The sequence below is a fragment of the Cupressus sempervirens genome, chromosome 7 (genome assembly GCF_028749045.1).
Source record: "Cupressus sempervirens isolate cs-2001-9-10 chromosome 7, ASM2874904v1, whole genome shotgun sequence".
Classification (NCBI taxonomy): domain Eukaryota; kingdom Viridiplantae; phylum Streptophyta; class Pinopsida; order Cupressales; family Cupressaceae; genus Cupressus; species Cupressus sempervirens.
The window spans coordinates 466,299,743-466,313,168 of record NC_143124.1 but is presented as its reverse complement, the minus strand read 5'-3'; positions in this window follow the sequence as shown (position 1 = coordinate 466,313,168).

Genomic DNA, 13,426 nt, shown 5'->3' with positions numbered 1-13,426 from the left:
ATAAGTTGTGAATCACAGTTTGGGAAACTTGCTGAGATGTTTGGTTGGAGATAAGCCAAAAGGATGGGACATGATTTTACCATAGGAAGAATTTTCATATAATAATTTTTTCAATAGGAGTACTGGTAAATCACCATTCCAACTTATATATGGGAGTAGTCCTAGAAATGCTTATGAATTGAGACAATTGGATAAAGGAGAGATAAGTAGTGCTAAAGCAAAAGAATTTGCTAAATATTTGAAGAACATCCATGAGGAGGTATAAGGAATTTAAAGTTGGAGATAAAGTAATGGTTCATTTGAGAAAGGAGTATTTTCTAATGGGTACATATAATAAGCTAAAGATGAAGAAGTTTGGACCATGCAAGATAGTGAAAAGGCATGATTCTGAAAATGCCTATGAAGTGGAGTTGCCTACTAAATTGACATTTTCACTAGCATTTAATATTTTAGATTTAATAGAGTATTATGAAGGAGGTGATGGAGATGAAGTTGTAGAAGCATAGTGGAGTATTCCAGTAGCTAGTTTGGCTATAAATGAGATTGAGGAGATAATGGATAGCCATGTTGGAGAAAGTACAAAGAACAAAACTTATGAAGAATACCTAGTGAAATGGAAAGGAAGGCTAGTAGAGGATTCATCATGGCTAGCAAGGGAGGAGGTTAACCATCTTGGTTTTACTCTAAACACTTGAGATGTGATGAGGTGACTTCTCACATTACCCTAGATGTCTAACACATGGGCATCTTGGGTGTAAGAGCAATCTTGCATCACTCAAAAAATATTTTTATTTTAGTCTTTTCTATTTTAATAAGGACTAGTAGATAGGGTGGTTATTATTTATGGGAACTTGCTATTTTTAGTAAGTTTGTCATAGGAGCTTAGAATGTTCTCATTTTCTACATGAAGGTTCCATTTAGAGTTATAAGCCTACCATAAAATTCTCATTTCTCTAGCTTAAGTATCAGAGAATTTATTGTGGAGTTTTTGGTGGAAACATTTGCAGAAAAATCTTCAAGCTCACTATTGGAGGCCTTAGAATTCCTAGATGAGGTCCTAAAACTCAATGAAAGGGTGCTTATGCTATTTTGAGCTTGTAGGTCAAGAGCTTGCATTTTTAAAAAGTGGTTATAATAGCCAATCAGAGCAACGATTCGAGAGTTATGGCCTTTCAAAGTTGGGCTACCAAAAATTTCTAAAATAAATGTGAAAAATATATTTGGACGACTCTATATGTATTGTTAGGGTTTTTTGGCCCTAGATATTAAGTTTGAGCATCTAGAACCTTCTTGAGTGGCATAAAATTGCCTATTTAAGAAAGGCTTGAGCATTGTCTAGAACAACTCTGGGTGATAGTTTGTAGCTTGTCTTGTAAATTATTGTAATGAAGGAACCATGTGGCTTAGAATATTGTACTTGTGAATTTTGTAATTTTGTATTTGTGGCAAAGAAGAAGTCGATTTGTCAGATTAATTTTTTCCCCTTTTGGATCTCTTTTCTTGCATTACCTCTTGAATTTAGACACTAGGAAATCTTGGAGGCAATGGCTAATAAACTAGGTATATTTTTGAGGCATGACTAGATCTCCTTGGATGATTTCAAACTCTCACCAAGGTTGTGCCTACTCCAAGATGTCACAAGGAAATGGCCTTGAGTCTTATGTTTGGAATCCAAATTTGGTTCCCTTTAACAAAAAATCCGTCTGGATGGTCCTCATACTATTATGAACAGAATGGATTCACTTGGCCATTTGGTGTCTTAGTGTAATCAAAGAGATAAAATATCTATACAGATATGTTAAGATCCTTGTTTACATGCTTGAAAGTGCCAGGCTCTCAGTAGTGATTCCTGAATTCTATCAAAGTTTTCAGTTTCCTTTTACCTCCACAATTCCCATAATCCTCATATAATAGCAAGTCCTAAGGGGATTGGTCACTTTCTTGATCACATCATGGGTGATTTTGGGGCATATTTCCTTTCCCAAGAAGAATAGGGTAACCCACAGGTAAATCTCAAATTAGGATAACTAAGTCCCATTGAGAGTTCTAAAGGGGTTCAGAGGGATCAGAGTATTCAATTGGGGGAAGAAAATATTTTGAATATTTTAGGGGATCAAGATTGTTAGTCTATTATATTATCTCTAGATAGAAATCAGGATTCTTTGATCATTGAAGGTACTAGATGAGGCAAATCTAGATGGTATATTTTTAAATAAAGAATTTGATGATATTAAGGCAGTTCCTTCTCCTCATAAGTCTTCAGTAATTGAAGGATTGCATTTAGACCATGAGCTTGACTGGTCTTCTATCAATGGGGACTTGGTTGGCTCCTTAGTTAAGAAAAATATTTAGCATAGTTTCCTCCAAGAATTACAAATTAATCAAGGGGTACAACAAGGCCTCTAGGATTCTACTCCATTTCATTCTTCTCATAAGGGCTTTCAAGATTATATCAATAAGGAGAATATTAAGGATATATCTAAAGTTAATTACCTTTCTAAAGTCGATCAAGAAGGTTATGTTGACAACCTTGTTTTGGAAGTGCCAGATAGACTATTTGATGAGATTGCAAGAATGGAAGAACCTAATTATGATAAATTTATGGGAATTCAGCAGAGCTCAATTAGACATATGACATGAATGAGAATGTTTTCCCCTTGCATAATGCTTGTTCTATTGTTCAAACAGATGCAGACACTTCAAAAATTTTGTTATGTTCTTCTTCAGAAAAACCAAGAGGTAGGCCTCCTAAGGGGAAAAATTCATGAAGAAATAGCTTTGGGGATCCATCCTACCCTCTCTTTCCCCAAATTATCCAGGAAGACAAAAGATGTGGCTATTGCTTCAATAGCAAAACAAATGAAGCAAGGAAGGAGAGTAGTTGGTTCTCTAAGGCTCCAATGAGAATTATTTCTAGGAACGTTAGAGGCATTAATGCCTATAACAAGGTCTAACTTATCAGGGACCAGATTCTGATAAGTAGGGTAAATATTGTTTTAATGCAAGGAAACAAATTGTCTAGGGTTAGAGGTGATAGGATATTTGGATCTTGGAAGAGTTGGTCTTTTCTCCACATTCCCTCTTTAGGAGCTTTGGGGGGTTTGGTGATTTTATGGTAGCCTCATAAGTGTAAGGTGGAGTTGGTTTCATCAAATAATAATTAGTTTCTTGTTCAAGTATTTATCTTTGTAGTCTCCTTTTATTTGGCAAACATTTATGGCCCGATCTTGATTGTTAGTAAAAAAAGATTGCAGATTACACTATCTCAAATTCTCTCAAACCTTGGGGACTTTAAGGTTATTTTAGGTGGCGATTTCAATGCTACACTACGAGTTAAGGAAAAGGTTGGAGGGGCTGATCCATACTACTAGGTTACCCAAGATTTTAGGAATTTTGTTGATGGTAATGCTCTTTTTGATTTCATCCCAACTAATGGTAAGATAACTTGGACAAATAGGAGAAAGAGATCTTAGTATGTAGGAGTTAGATTGGATAGGTTCTTTCTTAATCCATTATGGTTATTGGAACATGGATGTTGTACTTCTAATATTTTGAGTTTACCTCGATCAAATCACTTTGCAATAAGTTTAAAGGATAAGCTGGAAGCTAATTCCTTTAAGTCCAAGTCAACTTCAAGATAGAAAAAAGGTGGTTTAGAGATAAAGATTTTCTACAGCCACTTCATTAGTGGTAGTTGGGGTTCCCCCCTTTCAAAGGGTATATAATGTTTCAACTATACAAAAAATTGGCTTTCATGAAAGTGAAGATCAAGGAATGGACTCATGTTGGTTTTGGGAACATGTTTAAAGAAAAGGAGAGCCTTCAAAGGAAATCAAAGGATTGGAATGCTCATGTTCTTAACAACAGTTTCTCACAAGAGTCTATGATATCCAGAAGAATCTACAAGGCAGATTGGATGAAACTCTCCTTAGGGAAGAGACTTACTAGAGACAATGGTCTAGATAATTTTGGCTTAGGGAAGGAGATAGGAATACCAACTTCCTTCATGCTTCAATCAAAATTAAGAGATAAAAGAATGTTATTTTTCAAATTAAAGATATTAATGGAAACATCCTTACTTCGAATAAGGATATTCAAATGAAGGTAGTCCATTTTTTCCAAGACCTTCTCAGCCAATCAGCTAACTCTCTTATCCTTCCAGATTCCATGAATTTTATCCCTTCACCTATGACAGAAGAAGATAATAACCTTTTGCTTCAACCTTTTACTCTAGATGAGATTCAACTAGTAGTGTTTGCCATGGAGGATGATAAATCTCCTGGCCTAGATGGTCTTACTCCTTTATTTTTTCAAAAATGTTGGGATTTCATGGGAGAAGATATTCTAGCAGTAGCTGAGGAGTCTAGGAGAAACTCATGTATGTTTAGACTATTCAATAATACATTCATCAGATTAATACCTAAATGTTTGAATTCATCCTCCTTTGAGGATTATAGGCCAATCTCATTATGTAATAAAATATACAAAATCATTACTAAATCTATTTCACTTATGTTTGGGAAAAATTATTCCAAAAGTCATCTCTGATCAACAAGGAGGCTTTGTTCCAGGAAAAGACATAGTTGAGGGAGCTTTTATCACTCATGAGGTTCTTCACTCCATTAAATCTTAGGGTCTTTAGGCTATGATTCTTAAACTAGACATGATGAAGGCATATGATAGAGTGTGCTAGCCTTTCTTAAAGAAAATTATGCAAAAAATGGGGTTTTCATTTAAATAGATTAAGTGGATTATGGCATGTGTCAAAGGGGCAATATTTCTAGTATTGGTGAATGGTTCCCCTTGTGGTTTCTTCCCTTCTTCATAGGGAGTTAGGTAGGAAGATTCATTATCTCCCTTCCTCTTCATTATTATGGTAGAAGGCTTGAGCAAACTCATCACTGCTAAGAATGCTTAGGGTACTTGGGAAGGTATTTCTCTTCATCACTCCTAGCTATTGGTTATTCACACATTATTTGCAAATGATTCTTTGTTGTATGGTAAGGGTTACCTTTAGGAGGCTCATGTCATCAAGGAAACCTTGGAGGTTTACTGCTCTTTCTTAGGCCAAATATTAAACAAGTCAAAATCAAAGATATTCTTTTTTAATCTCCCAAGATCAATTCAATCAACTATTCAAAAGTTACTCGGCTTTGACCTTGATCTGACTCCTAGAAAATATCTTGGCATCCCCCTTTTTCAAGGTTCATGTAAAGATTCATTTTGGGACAACATAGTTCAATCTATAAGAGACAGGATTGCTTCTTGGAAGGCAAGATGGCTCTCCCTTGAAAAAAACCTTCTAGTCAAGTTTGTCCTTTCTTCCATTCCTAACTACATTATATCAGTGCTCTTAGCTCCCAAGATAGTCATGGAAAAGATCAGAAAATACATTAATTATTTTATTTGGAAGGGCAATAAGGATAAGTCATCTAAGTCCCTTTGGTAGCATGGGATAAGATTTATTTACCCAAAGATTGTGGGGGTGCTGGTCTTGATAGCTTTTTTGAGAGAAACATTAGTTTAGGATCCAAACTATCTTGGAAAATATATGAGAATCCAAGATCTTTATGGGTTTAGATCATTAGGATGAAGTATTTGGATTCTGATGATCCAACCAAGATTTTCACAATCAAACACCCTCACTTGGGATCATCCATGTGGAATTTTTTAATCAAATGTAGACAAGTTATCCTTCCCCATTTATCCTAGGTGGTAAATTTGGGGAATAAGGCTCTTTTTGGGGATGACTCATGGAATGGCTTGCTCCTCATTTCTTCCATCCCAAACTTTGATCCAACAGTTAAAACTCTTCTCCAACATCAATGGGGGGTTGGCAGTACAAGATTATTTCATTCAAACTAGAACAAAAGATGATGGGTTCCTAGCAGTTTGGAAAGATCTCTCGTAGCTTCAACTTACATAGTCACATAAGAACTTCTTGGTTAATATCTTGAGACAAAGGCTCTTGTATATTAACCATAATGAGGAAAAGTTAGTTTAGACATTAGCTCTAGATGGCAAGTATTCAATCAAGTTTGGTTATCTTTCTTTGACTAGCAATAATCTTCATCCTAGTAGACATATCTTTAGATTTTGTTGGCACCCTACACTCTTGCCAAAAGCAGGTTCTTTTTTATGGTTGGTAATCATTAAAAGAAATCTTTCTAGTGATCACCTTTTTAGATTAGGCATTGTAGATAGGTACCAATGTGTTATGTGTGAAAAGGATCTTGAAGATTCCAATCATCTATTGGTTTCATGTTCCTTTGCTCAGGATGTTTGGTATTGGACAATTGGTAAGTTAGGCTGGAATGGCCCCTTGCTGGCTGACCTATAGGGCCTTCTTGAACAATGACCTCTTCTTTATAAAGATTTTTTTTTTTTTTCTCAAATTTGGTGACATTTTAGCAGCTGCCACTTGGAGTATCTAGTGGGAAAGAAATAAGAGAATTTTTAGACAAGAGAGTTGTTCAGTAGCTCAAGTTTGTGAGTTTGTGGAAAAATAAGTGCCTGAGATGATCAATGCATATACATCCAGATCTAAGTCAATATTTACACTTTTCTCCTCTCATGATTCTAGGATTTTGAATTGGTGGCCACTTATTTCTATCCCCTTCAAAGGAGTGTTAATAGGAAAACAAAATAAGAAAGAAAGAAGGATGGGCATTAATTTGGATCTGCCTGATAAAGATTTTGTAAAACTAAAATTTGATGGAGCCTCAAGAGGAAATCCTAGGATTTTAGGTGTGGGTTATGTCTTACGAGATTCTAATTCTTGAGTTATTCAGGCAGCATGTTCCAGGAGGCTCTAATAACATTGCTGAGGCAAGGTATTTACACTTGGGAATGGGTCTTGCAATTTCTAATGGCATTTGGAGAATCCACATAGAAGGGGATTCTCAAATTATAACTTTAGCCATTACATTAGGACACTCTACTAGTTGGGAGATTCACTACATTGTCTAGGAGGTAAGGGCATTACTTTCTAAATTTGTAGAATTCAAAATTTCACATTGCTTTAGGGAGGCTAACAAGTTAGCTAATCGGCTAGCCAATAAAATGGTTGCTTTGGATAAAGGCTTGATTGAATGGGATCTGACATCATTAGCCACTTCATTGAAAGCTGATGAAGATTTGGCATGGGTGTTGGGTGAAGTCTCTTCATTTAGTATCTAATAGATGACTAGGGGGTTTTAGGCTTCTCATGTAGTATTTTGGTTTTGAATATGCTCTCAATTTGTTTTTTGGACAGATTCTAGTTGTTTCTCATTATATATCTATCTATCTATATATATATATATATATATATATATATATATATATATATATATATATATATATATATATATATATAATGAGAAAGACGAAGGGAGGTTTTCTTCACTACTTCTTTCCTCCAGGAGCCTTTTGAAGTAGTTTAGAATAAAATTTAATGGCCTCATGCATTTTTTACCAAAAAAAATAATCATGAATTTTCCAAATAAATATAGGTATTCTTTTCTATATTTTCAATAAATTTAGTTACAGAATTTATTTAAAAAAATAATTAAAATTTTTATTTGCTAGGATTAATTTTTGGTTAGATTGTGTTGGAAGATGCTAGTTATGTATGCATGTAAAAGTGTGTGTTTGTGTGAAGACAAATACATTCAAGTTAGAAAAGTAAATATATTATTCTTGCACGTTATAATAGATCATAAGCATGTGAAAATAATAATTGCATTCTTATTTTTTATTTAAAATATGTCTATATTAATTTTCAAAATTATTAAAAAAATTAATAGTTATTAATCTTGAAAATTATTATTTTTAATAATTTATTAAATATTTTTATATTCAAAATCATTTACAAACCTTGTGCTCATTATGAGAAACAACATGAGATTTACAAGCTTATTTGAACTTCATACGAGCAACCATTTTAGAAAAAACAATTGGAAGACCAAGAGTTGCAACTTAGAATCCACCTTTTACAATGAGATAAATAAAAACATGGAAGACCAAGAGACACAACTTCAAATTTCACAAATACATCCCTCTTAGGATTTGAATAAGGGTCTCCACAATGAGAACTCATTGGTTCAATGAACTAAGATAGACCTAGTTTAACAAAAGTTATAGTAGAGTTTAGTATGTAATCATTTAGTTAATGATTATTTGATATTATGTGTGAAGTTATAAATAATTTAATTAAAATGATAACTTTTAATTTGAGTTTTATTTTTGATAGGTAATAGGCTGAAGCCAAGATTAGTTATTATTATTTTATGTGATTACTTATTAATTTTTGTTAAATTCAAGTAGATTCAAATCCAAGACCTCCTAGATAAGAGACAATTTTTCCATTGTGTTGTAGACCCTTTCCTCTAAATTTGAGTTATTTTAAATTGCATTGCTAGGTAAAGAAAAAGTTAATATTAATATTGTACTTAAATGGAAAAATCAATATTTTAAGAATGGATTTGAGTTATCTAATTAATACTTAATAATTTTATCTATAATTTAAGATCATTTCAATTAATAACATGATGATATTATATCACATTTTATACACATAAGGAGATTTAACATTTAAATTCATATTCATTAAATAAAAGTATTAGCTTGAATATTCATATGAACATATCTCTAGTCAAATTGGACATCAGTAAACACTTGATTTGTTTTATGCATCTGAGATTGATTTTTTGTTTTGTCTAGTTAGACTTATTTATTATTATATTTGGTATTGTTTATATGGAATTACATCATCTTTAGAAGTCATGCACCATAGTCTTTGAGCTTTTTTGCCTATGTGACATGTGTACTTTTAGTATTTTTTGTGATGTTGAATAGGCCACTATTATTCATCCCAACCAGATTTCTTAAGTTCATTAGTTTGTGAACTCCTTGAGTGAGTGTGTTTTATGATGTTATGGCTTAAGGACCAAAATGTATTTAAGAGATTTTGGTTTGAGAACCAACATTTATTTAAGAGATTTTGGTTTGAGAACCAACATGAGCTCTAGTTATAATTTTATGAAACTAAATTTGATTATCATCTCTTTTATGATTTTTGAGATTTATTATGATTTGTGAAATTAAGGGAGGTTGTCTTGGTACATCCTAAGGGAGTGGTTTACAATAGGGGTTTAGGGTCCAATGTGACTGGTACTAGGGTAATCTATCGTAAGTTATGTAATAAGTGATAACATATTAATTAAAATTAATAGAAAATATTAAAAAGATAAATAGAATTGTTTCCCTACCCATGCCTTGAGTGCTTGTATAGGCTATGGATGAGAATGAGGTAATACCTAGTGTGAGGTATGACTAATATTCCATATCTTTATGAGAGGGTATATTAGTTACACATGAGTCATGTTGGGGTTCAAGGTCTAGAGTGGCCAGTCCAAGGTAACTTAATGCTTGTGGGTCTGGGGTCTAGTGAGAGAGTATTCTAGGGAAACTCAAGTAGTTTGAGCATGTAATGAAACTCCCTAATATGTAGCATAAGTCTCCTCAATAGATTTTGTATTTTCCTCTGGTGGGTTTTATTAATTATTGGTGGTTAGTGCTTAGTGGTGGTTATTATTTATTTATTCATTGGTCATTATTATTTTAGTGATTTCTATTTTATTTTGAAGTTAATATTCATTGGTATTGGTCAAATTTTACTGTTTCGACATTTATTATCTTTTCTAATTAGTAATTTGTGGTACCCTTGAGGTAGAAAGACCTTCCAAAATCCTTTTCCTGGGATTTTCTTTGTACTTTGATATTTGTGTTTGGATCGTATGTTAGCTCCCCAACATGATGGGAGTGTGCTCGATTATGCTACTAGAAGGTTAGGAGGTAACAAATCTCTTATCATTGGGATCCCCTACATACTTGTAGTGGAGTTGGATGATCTAATGTTGTAGTTGAACTATTTTTATTCTTATATCTTAGAGAATTTATATTCAAATGTTGTATCTATGTACTCATGCACTATGTATTTGTATCTTGAGGTCCTTATGGGATGGTGTGTTGTAATTTATTTATCGTTACACACCCTATGACATGAAATGGATGTTGTTTATTTTAATGTACTTCATTGTATTAGTTGTAATATCTTCACTAGGAGATTATACATTTGTTATTCATTTATAGATGTGCACATTGTATTTAATATTAAATCTAATAAAAAATAATTATTCAAATGCCATTCAACATTAAGGAATCATTAAAAAATAGAAACTATTATTGTAATGTATATTGTGTATTGGGCATGTTCATGTTATATTGCTTCCACATTGTTATTTTGATGTTCGATAAAATTTAAGGAAACAATGTTCAATAAACTTTGTGTTAAATTTGCATTATTTACTCTTTAATTTCCTAGCAAGCTATTACATGTGGTATTAGAGCTTGAGTTTCTACATGAGAAATTTGGGAATATTTTATGCCCATTAGATAACAAGTAGTCAAACTTGCAACAAGTTTAAATAACAAGACTTAAACAATTGAAAATATAGAAAACAAGATTTAGACAACAAAATTGAAAATAATAGAACTTTTGATAGTGAAATTGGATTCATAACACTTAGCGTTTCAAATACTTACTTTTGTGACTATACATTATAGCTTTATTATCTCTTAGACTGGTTGGATATTTTCTTTGTTGAATTTAGCATAATATATTATGAATGTTAATGTCTAAGATTTATATGACCTTCTTTGGTGTTGGGTACCCTAGTTTGAAAGTCTTGTAGGTGGCCCTTACCTTCTTGAGAACTATACATACTTGTTTGATCCTATTTCGTAGGAACCTAGTAATGTGATATTAACTTCTATTCAATTCCTAGGCTTTTGTCTTATTGATTTAGATCTTATCAAGTATTCATTGCTATTTTTCATTAGGGCTGAATTTGAATGAAAACGGAAAGGATTCATTTTGAGATGCATCTATAGAATAGGACATATACATTATCATAGTAGGTCAATTGGGTCAAGGACCTAAGTCTCTTAAGCAGAATATGTATTTCATCCATAGGAGAATAATCTAAGTTAAAAACCTTTTGTGGCATTTTATGGGATTGAGTTAGATACATTGCATTACTTGCATCATTTAGATTGTTGCATATCAATAACATCAAGAACATCAAGAATTATAATAAATAATTAATGATCTCAAGGAATTAGGGCTCATAATTGGATATAAATACAAGAAAGGATAATTATAGTAAACATAAGTAAAACTAATTGTACATTTAGTGTTTAGGGTGCATTCTCTACTTCATCTAGTATACTAGATTCATTGATATCATGGAGAAGTTAATCCATTTGGTGTGACTACCACTAGTCACCTTTTTATTTAACATATGTTATGATTAATGAATTTATTTTAGTTATTTATGACCTATTCATGTTTTTCATGGGCTAGCCTCAAATTTTTTGAACTTTCTTATGCTTGAATTAGTCACATTACTCTCATTTTTCTATATATTTTGTGGCAATGGTCACACTTATTTGACTATTGAGATCCTTGCAAGGTATTTTATGCTTTACTATTGGACTTAATATTCACCCACTTAGGTTTTATCCTTTTTAATTTTGTAGTGACTATGCAAATATTTGGTATGGTTGGCCTTGTTGTTGACAAGTATCGTTTCTATCATGTTCACTCTCTAATAGTTAGCATAATGGATAAAATCATAATGATCCAAATGTATTTGCTTTCTATATTTAAATATATAAAGAAAATGCATTTGGATCATGTAGGCTGAGCGATTTTTGTACTATTTTAGTGATTGTGGGGATGTTACATCAACTAGGATTGCTTAAAATTCTCAACTTATTATTTAATGTAACAATTTTTTTAATTTTTTAAAAATGTTCTTTATGATGGTTAAGGAAAAAAATTCTAGGCATATTTAAGGAATTTATAAAAGCTGAATGTTTGATCAATGTAGTTTTTAATTTATGTTTAAACTAGAATCATATTTCTCTTAGTGACTAGATGTTTATATTTCATAAAAATATTGTATTAGTTTCCCATTTGAACTTTTTATGACATTTTAGGTAGTATAACAATCATGCTATTTAAAAGTGCATTGCTTAAATAATATGAGAATAAAAATAAAGTAATAATTTAATTTAAAAAAGTTCTTTTAGTGCACATGAGGGAAATTAGTGAATTATAACATTTAATTGTATTATTTTAAGTTGAATTTCTTTATTTATATAATTGGAGATATAGAAATCCCTAGGAGGGATAGGTTTTCCTTATTAGAGATTTCTCCTCTCATTTAGCATACATATTATTCTGGGGAGAAAAATACAAGTTTTAGTAAAATTGAAGCAAAAGAATATTTTGAAAGCTTAGAAGTATTCTGGATCATGAGATTTATCCTTGTTCTTCAAAATTTTAGCTAGTGGATTGAGATAGGAATTTCCAAACTTGTATAGAATTTTTGAAAGTGAAGCTTAGTTTTGATTTTTCATTGTATTTGAGGAATTGAGAAAAGATAAATTGTTGAATGATTGAGTAGAAAACTACGTAAATTCATCTGATCTATCAAACTCTTTCTTGAATATTAGAGAAACTATACCTCATTAAACATTCTTAAAACTCAGGGAGCTATTGCAAATTCTAGAACAAAAAATTTAACACATAAAAAATAGGACCTGCTACTATTGACCAAAAGATTCTAATACTAAATCCATTCTATTATCATGAAATTTCTAAATAAAAATCTATATTAATTTTAAAAATTATTCAAAAAATTAATTATTAATTTCTTAAATCAAAAAATAATAGTTACTTACTTCGAAAACTTAAAAATTAAAAAAATATTACTTGTTTTTCTTATAAGTGATTTTTTTATTATTGATAAATGATAAGAGCCAAAATTTTATTAATTTTCATAAGATACATTATTTTTTTCCTAGTTAAAAGTATAGGCACCAGGGGGGAAGAATGGGGAAGAAAACCCCTGGTCTACTCTGGGGCAAAATTGCCTTATATATTGTGTTGATACAATTGCATCTTGAAATGAGGTTTTATAGGAATGCATTCCTTTCCTTACAAGTCATGATATAAATTATTAAAAGTCCATATAGATGTCCCTTTTATACTGAGGATTTAGGAAGGCATACCTTCCTTTCCATAGATCAAGCTTATCCATATCAAGATTATACATATTCTTGTAATAATAATGATTCCCTTTTATAGTCTCAATGAAACTAATGCTCATCCTAAACCAAGATCCTTTATAACCTACATATTGTTTTGATTAAAGATCATATGTTAGAGTTATCTTTATTTTAAAGAAAGCTAATGCCATTAAATTTAATATTTACTTGTTCATAAAAGTATCCTAAAATGTACCATTTTGGAATTTTTCTTAAGTAAATTGAACCTAAGCAATAAAAGATCTAAAAATACCAAAAGTTTTTTTTT